The sequence below is a fragment of the Pseudopodoces humilis genome, chromosome 3, assembly GCF_049639895.1.
Source record: "Pseudopodoces humilis isolate 2021_Gansu_Grassland_sample_001 chromosome 3, ASM4963989v1, whole genome shotgun sequence".
Taxonomy (NCBI): Eukaryota; Metazoa; Chordata; class Aves; order Passeriformes; family Paridae; genus Pseudopodoces; species Pseudopodoces humilis.
In genome coordinates, this window is record NC_142202.1 from 50432982 (window position 1) to 50446684 (window position 13703).

Here is a 13703-nt window from a genome sequence, read left to right on the forward strand (position 1 = left end):
GATACCCTCAGTATGTATATCTAAAATGTACCTGCTTCCCTGATTTAGGCAACTACGTCCTGTCCTGGATGTATGTTTACAATGGAGTCCTGTAAAGTTGGAATTCAGTGTTGAAAATAAATAAAGTTTCTAATCTCATGTTGGATATTTGGTCTGAAAGAGTCTGCTCAAAAGTACAGCTTCAATTCCATTTGATTTGAAGTTACTTCACAGGACGTGTTGCAACACTTGAAAACATGTCAGAGGACTCGACAGGGCTTTCCATGAGAGAAAACAGTTAGATGTAGGCAAAGCTAGATGGGTGACACATAATCAGAACAACCTCCAAAGTACCAGCAAAGCATGTTCTTAATTTCTGGTAATTTTGATGAACCCACACTGAAAATGTGTGTCCATAATGCAGCTCAAACTTATAAAATCTATTAAAAAAAAAAAATGCCCCAAGAGCTTTAATTCATGTCTTAACAACACCCCCACTGGTCATTATAATGCTTTGTGTGTTGTCTTGCCATCTGCCTACAGAGAGAAGTTACAGTCCCATTACATTATACTGTTGGTACTGTGCTAAAACACAGGAAAATATCTGAAAAATTTTCAGCTTGATTAATGCTGTGGTATTTTCTAAAATAATGGGAAAACTAACAAATGTGCCAATTTGAGCTGACTTACACCTCACATTAACAGAGTCATGGAAATCTAATTGTGATATTTTGTACTTCTTCATCTCTTCCAGTGTGTTACTGACAAGCTGCAGTAGCACAAGTGGTCAGAGCAATAATCTGACTTTACAGGAACTGAGAAAAGGCATAAACTTGTTTCCAGTCACAGCAACACCTCTTTCTGGCAAATCACATGGGAAGGTGGGGAATTTACAGGTAGACCAAAGCTGGAGTTTGATTGCTGAGGCTGCCTGTTTCAGAGATGACCGAGTATATAGCCAATAGCTTGGCTGCCTGGGTTGTGTGTATGTTCACAAAACCCTGTACAAAACCTCTGAGCAAGTATTAGGTAGAGGTTTCTCTTTTAAAAATTGACTATTCATGTTTAGCCCTGCCCACCAGGTGTTATTGTCTTTATATGGTCCCCTGGGCTTCACTGTCATTCCCAAACAGGTATGCTGCTACTTCCCCATTGCCTAACTAATCTCACCTCAAGAAACCTTCTATTTCTGTACTCTTCTCAAGTCATGTCCTTACTGGTCTGTCTTTGCTGCTGTGTAAAAGTTTTTATTGGTTTTATTAATAGTGTAAAAGCAAATTGTTTAAATAGCAGCAAGCATCACAAATATCTGAGTTTCTACCAGTTATCTTCTGTCACTGGCACATGTACTCATGTGCACGTGTAACAGGCTTCACCCTTGGGAAATCAGATTTTCAGCTTCTACATTTGTTTTGTGCTCTGTTGAAATCAGCAGATCAGGGGAGGAGTTGGGAGCTAAGCTTGTCCTGTAAACAAAAGTGAAAAAAAATCAGGGCATAGAGCTAGCTGTATGGGAAAGCTTCATCAGGTCTACAGCTCACAGTTCACCCAGAGACACTTCCTTGCATGGTCAAGGTGTGAGTGTCCAGAAACCAGAGGACTGCCACATTGTTTTCTTATGACTTCACGTTTGAGGAGATGCAGAAGTTCAAGAGGAAAGCAAGGCTTTTTGCCTCTTCAGGTTTCCCTGGAAAGGTCATGGATATGGTGTCTGATGGCCAAATTTGAAAAATTTCTGGCTGATGGAGTTTTCAAAATAAGTTGTCTTTGTCAAGCATTCAAATGGTAAGTTTTTCAAGATAGCACATGTATTCTTTTGGCAACTCACTAGATGCTCTGATGTGATCTGTTTTCTTCTCTTGTCTGCTTCCTGCAGAGGGTTGCTGGTCACCACATGGCTGCAAAATCCTGCGCTTCTGACAGGGCTGCATGGGATAGGGAGACAAATGGGATTCGTGCCTTGCAACATTCAGCATTGCAGCATTCAGTATTGTAATACATGGTCTCTAGGCATTGTGCTTAGTGCAATGCATAATCTTCAGAGAAGTGCCTGAAATGCTGGGGAAAGTATCTTTCTTTTTACCGTAATCCTAGACTGGAATTTTTCTGTATCTTGCCTTCTCTTGTTATAATCTGCACTGTTGGCACACCCTGACTGCTGCTTTCGTGCCCTGCCTTTGCCTCCCTGGCATGCTGGACAGCCTGGAGGGAGTCTGAAGCTGTCTGTGTATCAAATTATTGGAGGGAAAAGGTGACAGGGCAGGGCTTTCATCTCATCCCTGTTGTTTGTGGATCAGGAGTCCATGGATGCTGGAGGGATGCTGCTGCTGCTGCTCCCTTACTGCCTTTAGGACAGCCTGAGAGGAGACTCAGCACTGCTGACAGCCGTGCAGCTCCTTGGGAGGTAAAGATCCAAACTCGGGCTGCTGGCACTGCGGTGTGTGCTGAGGCTGTCCCCAGGCAGGAGCAGCCCACTTGTGCAGTGGTTCAGTGCACTCCTCCAGGAGCTGGGCAGCGGCATGTGCAGAGTGGGAGGATGAAGTTGGGCCGTGGTAACCAGCATGCTGGCTGGAGTGGCTGTCTCTTGTCTCTACAGTAACATAAAATACAAAAAAAATTTACCAGTGCAAGGAAGCACAATGCCATGTGAGCACCAGAAGCACAGAGTTGTAAAATAGCTTTATTTAACTTTCTTCTCTCTGACCAAGGAAGTTGTAAGTATAATAAAGAAATACTGATTTAAACCCTCTCACCACTGGTGTACTTTGAGTGTTCTGCAGATAATGCTTTTTATTTTTCTTGTGAATAAGCTTCAAGACATTTGGTATTTGTATCTGTATTTATTCTGATAATTAACCTTAATGTCAGGATGGAGAGAAGAATTATACACAAGACAGTCGCAGGGGTGTGAAACAACATTGTGAGGTTCCAGCAGCCAGAGCAAAATTATTCCTTTTATAAATAGGTATTTTAAATAGGTATCCTTTATACTATGGATAATAATACCACATGTAATTCACTTCCAGAAAACTTTTCCTCAGGAGGCACAACAAGCATTTCCTGCACATTTTCTGTGGCTGAAGGTTTTTTACAGGAGTTGTGGCTCTTCTTTAGTTGTATACTTCTCTGTGCCTGAGAAGCCAAGTACTGTGCAAGGTAACAGGGAAGAACAAAACTAATTTCACCTCAACATAAAGTTCAGCTCAGTCAAAAGTGCTGCTGCTTCATTCTTATGCCTTAGTACATAATAGTGTCACTAGTAGGAATCTGTTTTTAAGTTACAACAGGGGTAAAATGTCAAGACAGCAGTGGTTAGCACATGTCACGATGTAGGTTGAGTGTTTACATTTTTGCTGGCCTAAGAAGTAAATGAGTTGATGTTTTCTGTTGAAATACAGAACACTCTTTTTTTGGGGAAAAAAAAAAAAAAAGTGAAAAAGTTTGCTGCTTTTTTCCCAATAGTATAGAACAGAATCACAGGATATTCTGAGTTGGAAGGGACCCACAAGGATCATCAAGACTAACTCTCAAGTGAATGGCCCATACGGGGATCAAACCAGGTAAAATTATTGGCGTTATTGGCGCCATGTTCTTGCCAACTAAGTTAATTTTGGTGTTTTCTTCCAAGTAGCAAAAAAAAAAGGAATGGTCTTTAGTCATTCTGGGGCTAACTCAGAGAAGGGAGAATCCTTTCTGCTGCTGAGCCAGCCATTCTGTAACTTCCTGCATCTTTTGAAACACAGCTTGCCAGAATATTTCCCCTTAAAATAACTTGTCACTTATGGTCTCAGCTGACCTTTAACCACTGAACCTGTTGACTGTGATAAAAACTCTGCCATTATCTTTATTGAAAAGGAAGACTTCTGTTCAAATTTGGCATTCATATATTACTTTGACAATAATTTTTGTGTGATAGCCTGTATCACAGCAGTCTAGTATTTGATGTCCTAAAACCATGGAAAACAAAATCCAGTTCCCTGCATTGCCCAGAAGCTTTCTGTGTAATCCTAGCAATCACTTAGTTCAAAGGGGATTGCTTGTACATCTTTACAAACACCTGTGAATACCTTTAGAAACTGTATTAATGTCCTTCCCTGTTTCACAGGGATACTACAACAATAAGTACATGAAAGTATTTAAGGCATTCTGAGAGTAGGGGTATTTAGGTGATTAATTCCCACTGAAGTCAATAGTTTTTGAATGATGTGTTCCCCACAGGAACATGTTTTTTCTTACCTAGGAAAGATGAGGTCTTCTAGCTGCCTTGCTTTTTAAATGACTGTAGTCTTCGTGGTCCTGCAAAAATACTTAATGTTTCAGACATTTGTCATGGCTCAGAAAGAAGGTGCACCAAGTAACTCTACAGAAGTCCTCCATCTGGTGATCTGATGGCATGGTGGAACCAGAGGTGGTCAGCCTTGGCTCATGTCACCCTTTATCTCCCTACCACAACTATTCCCTGGTTAGGATGAGTTGTAGCTCTCCAGCACTAAGACTGATCCTTTGGACTCCGTAGATGGAAAGGCTTTATAATTCCACGCTCGAGGAGCTTACTCACTGCCACAGTTCTGTTAATTATTTTCCCTGCATGCCCTTCTCCCCCTGAAAATGTCATGTCTCAGGACACAGTTTGTGCCTGAACTTTTTTCCCCAAAGTAACAGTAATATGGGAAAGATTATTCGACCGAATCATTAGTGGATTTTTATTTATTTATTTGTTAAACAGAAAGCTTTCCAGCTGGCTGAAAGCTCAGAGATTGGAGGACTCCAAATGCATATCTGCAGCTGCGTGGGATGAGGGTTTCCAGCTCTGGATTCAGACAGGGAAGCAATCTGCTCTACGTCTCACCATGCTAAGATGTGGAAATGACTTCACTGTTCCACATAATGTGGTTGGAAACGTCAGAGGGATCCAGTGATGATTGCTCACGTGTTTTCTCAGTTTCCTTGTCCCTGTCCTCAGTCTGGGGCTGAGGACCACAGACTTCTCTCTGCTCCTCAAAGAGAGGAAAGAGCATAGCAAAATAGCTGATGGTCACAGCTGTGATAAAGGCATTGCATTACTTCTGTCTTGCCACAACATGTCAGTATAATCCCATAGATGGTTCAGCCACACTTCTTTATATAGTTCCTTGGTTTATTTAGAAAACATTGTCTCGGGATTTAGGATTTAGCTGTTTTCTTTTAGCTTTAATTTGTTTTCCAGTTTGTAAAGTAACAGCTGCAGGCACTGAGTAGAAATATACCTTTTCTGAGAAAAGTAGTGCAGACTTGTTTCAGGAATAGATCCCTCCTTTTTATATTTCCTTTTAAAAAGGAGAGTTCAAGTATTTGCTAAAGGCTCAGTTCTGAAATGTACTTTTCCAGGACTGGCTCCTGCCAAGCTAGGTACACTTATCAATGAAAAACAAAATTGCACCCTATGACTGTGGTTTGAATTTTTAAAAAATTATATAATTAATTTTAACTAAGTACTTCTGATTTTTCTAGGGTAGTGAAATATTCACATCTGGTGTTTTTATCCAGACCATGGCTAAAATGCTGTCCCTAAGCAAGTGAACAGGCATGTATCATTGTGTGAAGTTTGCCTTTGGACAGCAAAAGCTGGCTCTGATTTTGGCACAGCCTATAGCAAGCAGGGAGTCTGTCCTTACTTCTGCTTCACAGAGTCTCCAAATAACTGTGATACCACCCCAGACTTATGGTCATCCACACCCATTGTGTCCTGTACCACTCTCCAGTATCTGCTCGGTCCTTGCCTAAAACCATGAGTAAATTGCTTTGTGAGGGTTAAATACACAAACTCCTGAGTCGTGACAGTAAATGAAAAATGGCCAAGAGGGAAGAGTGAACCTCTCACTCTTTTCTCCTACTTTGCCACTAAGAAACCAAAAATAGTTTTGGGGAATTCTACCTTCTCCAAATCCCAAGGATGCCCTAGGACTTGAACCCTCTGGATCAGTTGTCTTTCTCTTGTTCAGTTTGTCCATGCTGTTCTCCAGCTAACTGAAATGCTTTGAGGCTGGAAGGACATAATCTGCAAAGGTCTGGATAAGTTTCTCAAAACTTGCTTCTGCTTAAGAAATACTGCATTAAGACAGTATGTTTAATAATACAAGCAGCAAGTTTCCCTGTTCTGTTGTGCCTGCTTGCAGGTTGCTATCTGCATAATGTGGATGTAATGCCTTCCAGTCTCCTCTTTTGGCCTGCTGTTTGTGTCACTTCAGTCTTCAGCTTGCTCAAGTCTTGAAATTCATCAGAAGTACTAGCACTGGTGTTTGGATTGTAAACATTAAACAGATGTTTTTAATATTGACTGTTGGTGGAAGTACACCCTGTTCTGCATCTCCATCTGAAATGAAGTGCAGAGTGGGAGTTAATACTCAGTTTTCTGTACACAAACCTCATTGAGCTGTTTGGACCCTCATGATTACACAGCAGAAGTTTCTTGGGTGTTGATTTTTTTTTTTCTTTTCTAGCCAGCACAGTAAGGAAACAAGGTGTTGTGAAGTGTAACTTGTGAAACTCGTGCATTGTGAGCAGGAGCAGAGCCCCTGGAGCAGGGAAGAAGCTTGATCCAAGGCAGGGGAGACTCTTTGTTCTCTCGTCACTGTAATGCTGATCTGTCAGCCTCTGTTGCTGAAATCACAGGGCTGTCATTAACAAGAAGCTGAGGGTGAATGGAACAACCTCAGTTCCTGAAGTAAGACTGATAAGTGTGCAGAGCAAGGTCCTCTTTTTACCTCTTGCCTCGGATTACGTGTACATGCTGCATTCCAGGCAGGATCATTTAATATTACATATTGAATTATACTGCTGTCAGAGAAATAGCACCTCACTGAAAGCATTCCCAAAGGTCACAGATTGCAGAATGAGCTCTGACTGGATGTGTTAGATAAAGATTGATCAGAGCTGTCAAGGACAATTTTCATTCCTGTCCTACTCCAGGAAATTTAGACATGACACTGGAAATTTCACAGCCTGGAAAATTAAGGACACAAGGGATTTTTTTTCACACAGAGAAGAGTCTCTTATTTTATTTTTTTACTCAAAACCCAAAATGTTATGAATGATATTTTAATATGTGGTATTTTTTTCCTCTCAGCAAAATTCCAGTTTTTCATTAGAAATATTTTTCTGGCAGTGTTTTGATTGATATTCTCCATATGCAGGGCAGAGGCTTATGGAAAATCAGCTGAAGCTTCTGTGTTATTCAGTTTGCCCTCCCCCATTTGGCTCATTTCCCCACCTTACCCCATAACAAAACTGGCTATCCTTGGACCTCATGAGAGTTTATGTTTCTCACCACAGGTCACCAGGTGTTGGTTACACCAACTCATGGCTCTTCTCTTTGGTCAGATTGATGGCCTCACTCTGAAGTGTTACTTTTCCTACTTCATCTGGAAGTAGCAGAATCTGTTTTGTAGTAATGGTCAGTCATGGCAAAAACATGAACAACATAATGCTCCTTTAGATGACTGATGGTAATTTGAGCTGGTGCTTTCAGCTGTCTTTACATACAGCAGGTATAAAAAGTAGGGAAAGTACCTTTTCCCAGCTCGAGCCAGCTTTCCTCCAATGCACCACAGATACTGTGTTTGCTCACACTGAAGGGATCACACAGCTGCAGTAGCTCTTGCTTGTTTGTGGCTCTGGTTCTTTTTTCAGGTCATAGCACAGCTTGTAGCGCAAGGAGGCGTATGACTGGAACATTCAGAATAACTGATCCCACTAGATCTCCCAGATGGATTTCCTAGTTCTGGGGGTGTTCTGCACAGCTCTTCCCATTGCTTGTGTTTGATCTCAGCCTCTTGTGTTTTAAAATCTTAGGCACTCAAAGTACATTGCTCTTTATATCACTGTGTAACCTGTTATTTCAGGGAATCTGTCTTTTTGTGGCAAACACCAGCGAGGGGAAAATCAGCAAGAAATAATGTTCTTATGTGCTCAGGGATGGAATAATGATCCATCTTGTGCAGCTGAGAGGATTTTATTATTTATTTAGTAAGTTTCTGTATTTTTAGCATAAATTTTCATGGTACTTACGAGAGTGGAGCAGTATTTCACTGAGTGAGAGAATCAGCTTCAAGAAAGTATTCTGAATGAATGTGATAAAAAGAGGTACCAAACTGGGATCTCAGTCAGTTTCTGAAGTCTTTCCCATTAATTTTCCAGAGTTTCACTCATCCTACTCCATTTTCCACAAGATGGTTCAAATTTAAAAGTGATCATTCAAATATAAATGTAATCATTCAAAGGCAAAGAGAAGGTCCTTGGCACTGGAAAGGCTCCTGTGCCCAAGGTACCCTGCAACGCCAGTGTAGATTTCAGCATTATCTCATCTGTATTTCATCCCCATAACCAGGGATCTCTTCAGATTTGTTCATGTAACCCTACAAATCAAATATGCACAACTTCAGCTCCTACCTGGTAAATATCCCATTAGTACATTACAGCAGTATTTCAGTAACTGGAGAAGAGCTTCAGTCACCCAAGCACAGATGTTGTGTGCATAACTTCAGCTGCCACCTCCAGGATGTGAGGATCTCATGCAGATCCCTCACTGTGTCTGCCAACCACGTATGAGTTTCAATCTCTGGCTTTAAAAATCTTCTCTGCAATGGCTCTTCTCCCTCTAAGGTTGCTGCTGAAATAGCTGAAATGCTCTCTCTGATCAGAACACATTTATGTTGTGTCCTTATAGGTACATCTCCTCCTTGACTATGGACACATAGGAAATAGTTTTGCTCCATAGAAATATGGGTCTCCTTTTCAAAGGCAGAAACTGCTTAATGTCTGTGTTGTCAAATTACATTGCTCCTATTTCATATGCTTGTTGAAATACACATTTCTGCTCTAATGCTGCTTCCCAGCCCCTGTCTATATGCACTTTGTCTTCTTTCCTTTTCTGTCTTCTCCAGCAGTTTCTTCTCCAGATTTGTGTCTCTGAGTCTCATTCCACTCAGGGCATGATTCCACAGACCCTCTGGAAGTCTTTTAAGTTTGATTTAACAAAGACAACGCTCTTGTTTATCTTTTTGCTGATATCTTTTAGGAGCTTCATTCTTCCAAATATATGAATTTATATTAAGAAGTTAGCCTAGAAATAGGACCTTAGCCCTGTAACAATCATGTTCTTGCCAGCTATTCAATAAACCCAGTGTCACCTAACAAGAATTGTTAAAAAAGTACTCCTCTGTTGTAAAAAAGGAAAAAAAGAACTTGATTGGAAATTGGTATGATTTGTGATTTCTTACACCCAAAAAAGAACAAAATATGTATTAGAAAGACATTGCCTGAAATAAATAAATTAACTTAATAACAATTTTCCTGATGCTCCTTTGTGGGTATAACAATTAGCACAATGGCTCTTCATTGTCATCCTGCTCCTGTGTTTAAAAGCAAGGACATTTCTGAAGAATCTGGTCCTCAGTGTAATACTCCTGGGCTGAATTTTGTCATTATTAAGTGTCTTTAAGCAGCTCAGAAGCAGGGCCCCAGTGCCTTAGAAAAGAGCAAAATGTTTAAAAATGTATAACTGTCTTCATGGAACTTTTTTAGGTATTCCTTTCCTTGTAAGCATCGGGGCTCAAGCTTCCTATATTTCCCCATCTCAAGCCAAAATTCTGGTAGCAATGACTCCTTTAACTTCATTTTCAGTGGAGTAAACATGTAACACAACAAAAGAATCAGTGACTTCATAATTTGGGGAATTACATTTGAAAGGTGCTTTTTTCTTTCTTTGGAAACCTTTAACAAAAGAATTCTGAAAACAAGTTGCAAAGGAGATTAACTTTCCTGATCATGAACACCAGTGTCCTTTCTTTCCCTTTCCTTCTCTGCAGAAAGTACCCTTGTTTTGTGTCCTGTGTCCTTTGTGACAAACTAATACTACTCAGGAGTTTGAGATTTCTCTCTCTCTCTTTTTTTTTTTTTTTTTCTTTTTTTAAGATAGGTTTTACAGATTAGTATCTTTGATCTGTGTAGCAAACTTTGAAATCCAGAGAAAATCCCAGCTATTTATGATTAATTTCCTGGACTCTGGAATATCTGCTGATGTCTAACAGATCTGTGGCAAAAGCCATGTCATTTCAGAACATAGCCCCACCCTGGGCCACAAAGTGTTTCTTAGCTGAGATCAGGCCATGGGAGTGTGTAAAGCCCAGATTTAAAGCAGATACATGGGAGGTGTGAATGGGGCTGCCCAGATGCTGCACTATATGATAAACACCAAGGACCATGGCATCCTATAAAACTGGGTGTTTATATGGTCCAGCTGGCTGTGCATAATCCTTCCCTAATTTATAAGACTGGAGCATCTGGTTCATTGCTGTTGCTCTATCAGCTTTTCTGGAGGCCTATTCTTGAATTTCTGGAAGCTCTTCTGAGTGCCAGCAGAATGGGAAGTTAAGTCCATTTACTGTAGGAGATAAGCTCTTATTCCATCTGGCAGATCTGATATGTTCAAGCAAAGTCATGAAAGACAGAAGGGTAGGCCCCTGTGGGATGGGTTCCACTTCACAACAAAATCTACAACTGCAAACTCTAAAAGGAACAATATCTATTTCTCATTGGCAGGACCCTCGGCAGCGACGGAGAAGCTTGGCCAGATGAGGCCATTGTGTCAGGCTGTGGCTGTGACTGCAGACATCCGTCAGCAATGTGGCAGGTGAGAGTTCACAGAACACTCAAGTCCTGCTTTTATTACACTTGGTCTTTCCTTCCCAGTGCCATGGCCTAGAAGTCAGCATTCCTCTCTTTCCTGAAAGAGAAGCTGGCACTTGGCACTTAGAAAATGCCTGCTGTGTAAGTGACTAAAAAAAAACAAGGGACGAGTATTTTCAGCTGGGTCTTGTAAACTTTTTGCGAGAAGGAGCCAAGCCAACAATGTGAGAGCATCCTGAACTGAATGGTGTGCAACCTCTAGCAGAGCAGTGTGCCAGCCTGGGCAGTCCTAGAGATGTGGACTCACAGCAGGTGGTTTGCTTGTGCCCATGAGGAGGAGGAGAATGAAGGGCTAGAACTCACTCTTCCAGGTAATTCCAAACTTGTCAGCAGGAAAGTCCCAGTTATAGTTAAGAGAACTCTTTCTCCATTCCACCCTTGTGGAGTTGTGAATAGCCGTGCAGCATGCAGCCTATGGCACATAAATAAGTTTTTTTAAGTTACAGTATTACCAAGTCTATCTAGAAGCTGTGAGTGCAGATCATGCAGCCTTCAGGGAGAAAAAAATACAGCACCAGTCGTTCTACCAAACCCTTCCACAGTAAAATTACATGTCAGAACAGCACTGAAAGAAAATTTGCATTTCAAATGGAAAGGGAAAATTTGCTGTTGCAGAACATCATGGGGTTGGCAGTAATAAATCATGGTACTGTCAGAATGGAAGTGAATTCCTGCAACTCTTGCACTGCTTTCTGTAAGGCTGTGTTGTTGCTGAGGAAGTGATATCTGGTTAGCCCACAACCCAGCAAAAAACTGTGCAAGACTTCTTCAGATCTTTTATTGTTTTTCCCAGCACACATGCTGCACGTTTTTCATCATTTCATCAAACTGAAAAACTTTCAGATTTCAAATGTCTTCAAAGATCCATCACATGGCAGCTGCTATATTTCTAGCTAGGTCTGAATGCTTCAGGTACTCCTATGGCTCTGCCTCTTTTTTTTCCTCTCTCTCTCTCTCTCTTTTTTTTTTTTTTTGTTTTTGTTATGTTTTCTACAGAACAGTTTTATGCTCTGCATCTGACATGGGTATCTGTACCCACAGTCAGAATCTGTTCTCTGATAAAGCTTTATCTTTGTGTAACAATGGCAACACAAGCTGCCCTAAGGAAATAAGTGAATTTGAGAAAGAACTTCAGCTACTACAGGTGCTGTTTTCAGGCTGTGATAACCCACAAGTTGATGAAGGCTGTTATAACCCACCACTGAAATACAAAATAGACTATTCCTTAATAGTTTCCCTGGACACTTTTTCTGGCCAATGCAAGACAGACAGCAGGATCTCACACTAGTCTTGGCACAGAGGTATTGCAGGGAGATTTAAGGTATTGCACAGAGATTTAAAGGCTGCTTCTCAAAAAAAACCCTTTCCTAAATAAAGAAACTGTGAGATATGAGTGGGCAAAGCAACTGGAAGAACTGAGAAAGGAGGAAAAAGGGAAATGTGGTGAAAGAAACCTAGTTTTATGGACTAGATGTGTGGAGACTAGATGGCTGGATGTCTGCAAACCTAGTTGTTCAAATATATAATGTATTAGAATCAGGTGGTGTAAATAATTATTATGTAATGATCTCTCATTTTATTAATGGCAAGAGGCAGCAGCATTAACTTCCTTAAACACAGCCTCTTCCCAAGTGCCTACTGCCAGCATCCTGATGCAGCTCTCAGCTCTGATGCCTCCAGGGGAGGTGCTAGTGAAAAATGCTTTGGATGTGCCTTAAGAGAACTCAGGGTCTGTTACTTAAACTGAATTGATCCACATTTGTGTATGTGGATTAAGGAAAGAGTGGATAGTGATTATGTGGCTGGGGCCTCCATTTTTCCCAGGGCTTGCTTTGCCCTCTTGTGTCTGGGCCACTCTCACCTCCTCTCATTTAATCTACAATAACAGAACATAGTTAAGTACTAAGATTCTTATTACTTACAGACCTTGCAGATCTTCAAAAGCTATCTCACCTCTCCCTCCTGGTGTGGCTTAGTGAGTCACTACCCAGACCTTGCCCAAGCAATTTTTTCCCTTGTATGATTAAGGGCTAAAATCACTAGAAATCACAGGTAATGGTCAGCATTCAGTCACCATTTACTGTGAAATGGCTAAAATAGAGGTCACAGAATCATAGAATCCTTAGGTCTATCTAACCTCTGGAAATCATTCAGGCCACTCCCCCTGCCCAGGCAGGGCTGCCTAGAGGTGACACAGGAACATGTCCAGGGGGGGTTTGAATATCTCCAGAGAGGAAAACTCCATGGCCTCCCTGGGCAGCCTCTTCCAGCGCTCGCCACCCTCAATGTCAAGAAGCTTTCCTTCATGTTGAGGTGAAAGTTCTTGTGTTCTATGGCCATTGCTCCTCCTTGCTCCCACTGGGCACCGCTGAAAAGAGTCTCTTACATCTTTGAGATATTTACATGCAGTAATGCCATCCCCTCTGTCTTCTTTCCTCTAGACTAACAGACTCTACTTCCTCAGATGATTCTTATGAAACAGAGGCTCCAAAACTCTCATCTTCTTTGTGGTTCCCCACTGGACCCTCCCCAGTCACATCTTGTACTGTCTTGTACTGAGGAGCCCAGAAGTGGACAGAGCTCTCCAGATGTGACCTCACCAGGACTGAGTAGAGGGTCAGGGCCATCTCCCTTGACCTGCTGGCCACCCTCTTCCCAGTGTACCCCAGGATACCACTGGCCCTCCACATACTGATTTCACTGTCAGAAATATAATGTTGAGGGTATTGTGAGCATGGAATTACTCCTGTATTTCACATTTATTATTTTAAAGAAAGGGCACTTTTTAAATTTTCTGTTGTAGTCATTGTATAAAACAAAATATCTGAATCTTCTATTTTATAGACTGTATTTTAATTTCAAGACTTAAAATACAAAACCCCTAGAAGAAATCTTAAGGATATTTCCACAAAGACTTTTCCATGGTTTTATTTTTATATTACAAGCCTTTTTCTTTTGGAAATGCAAATATATACCATCATAAATTGTAATATGGGACA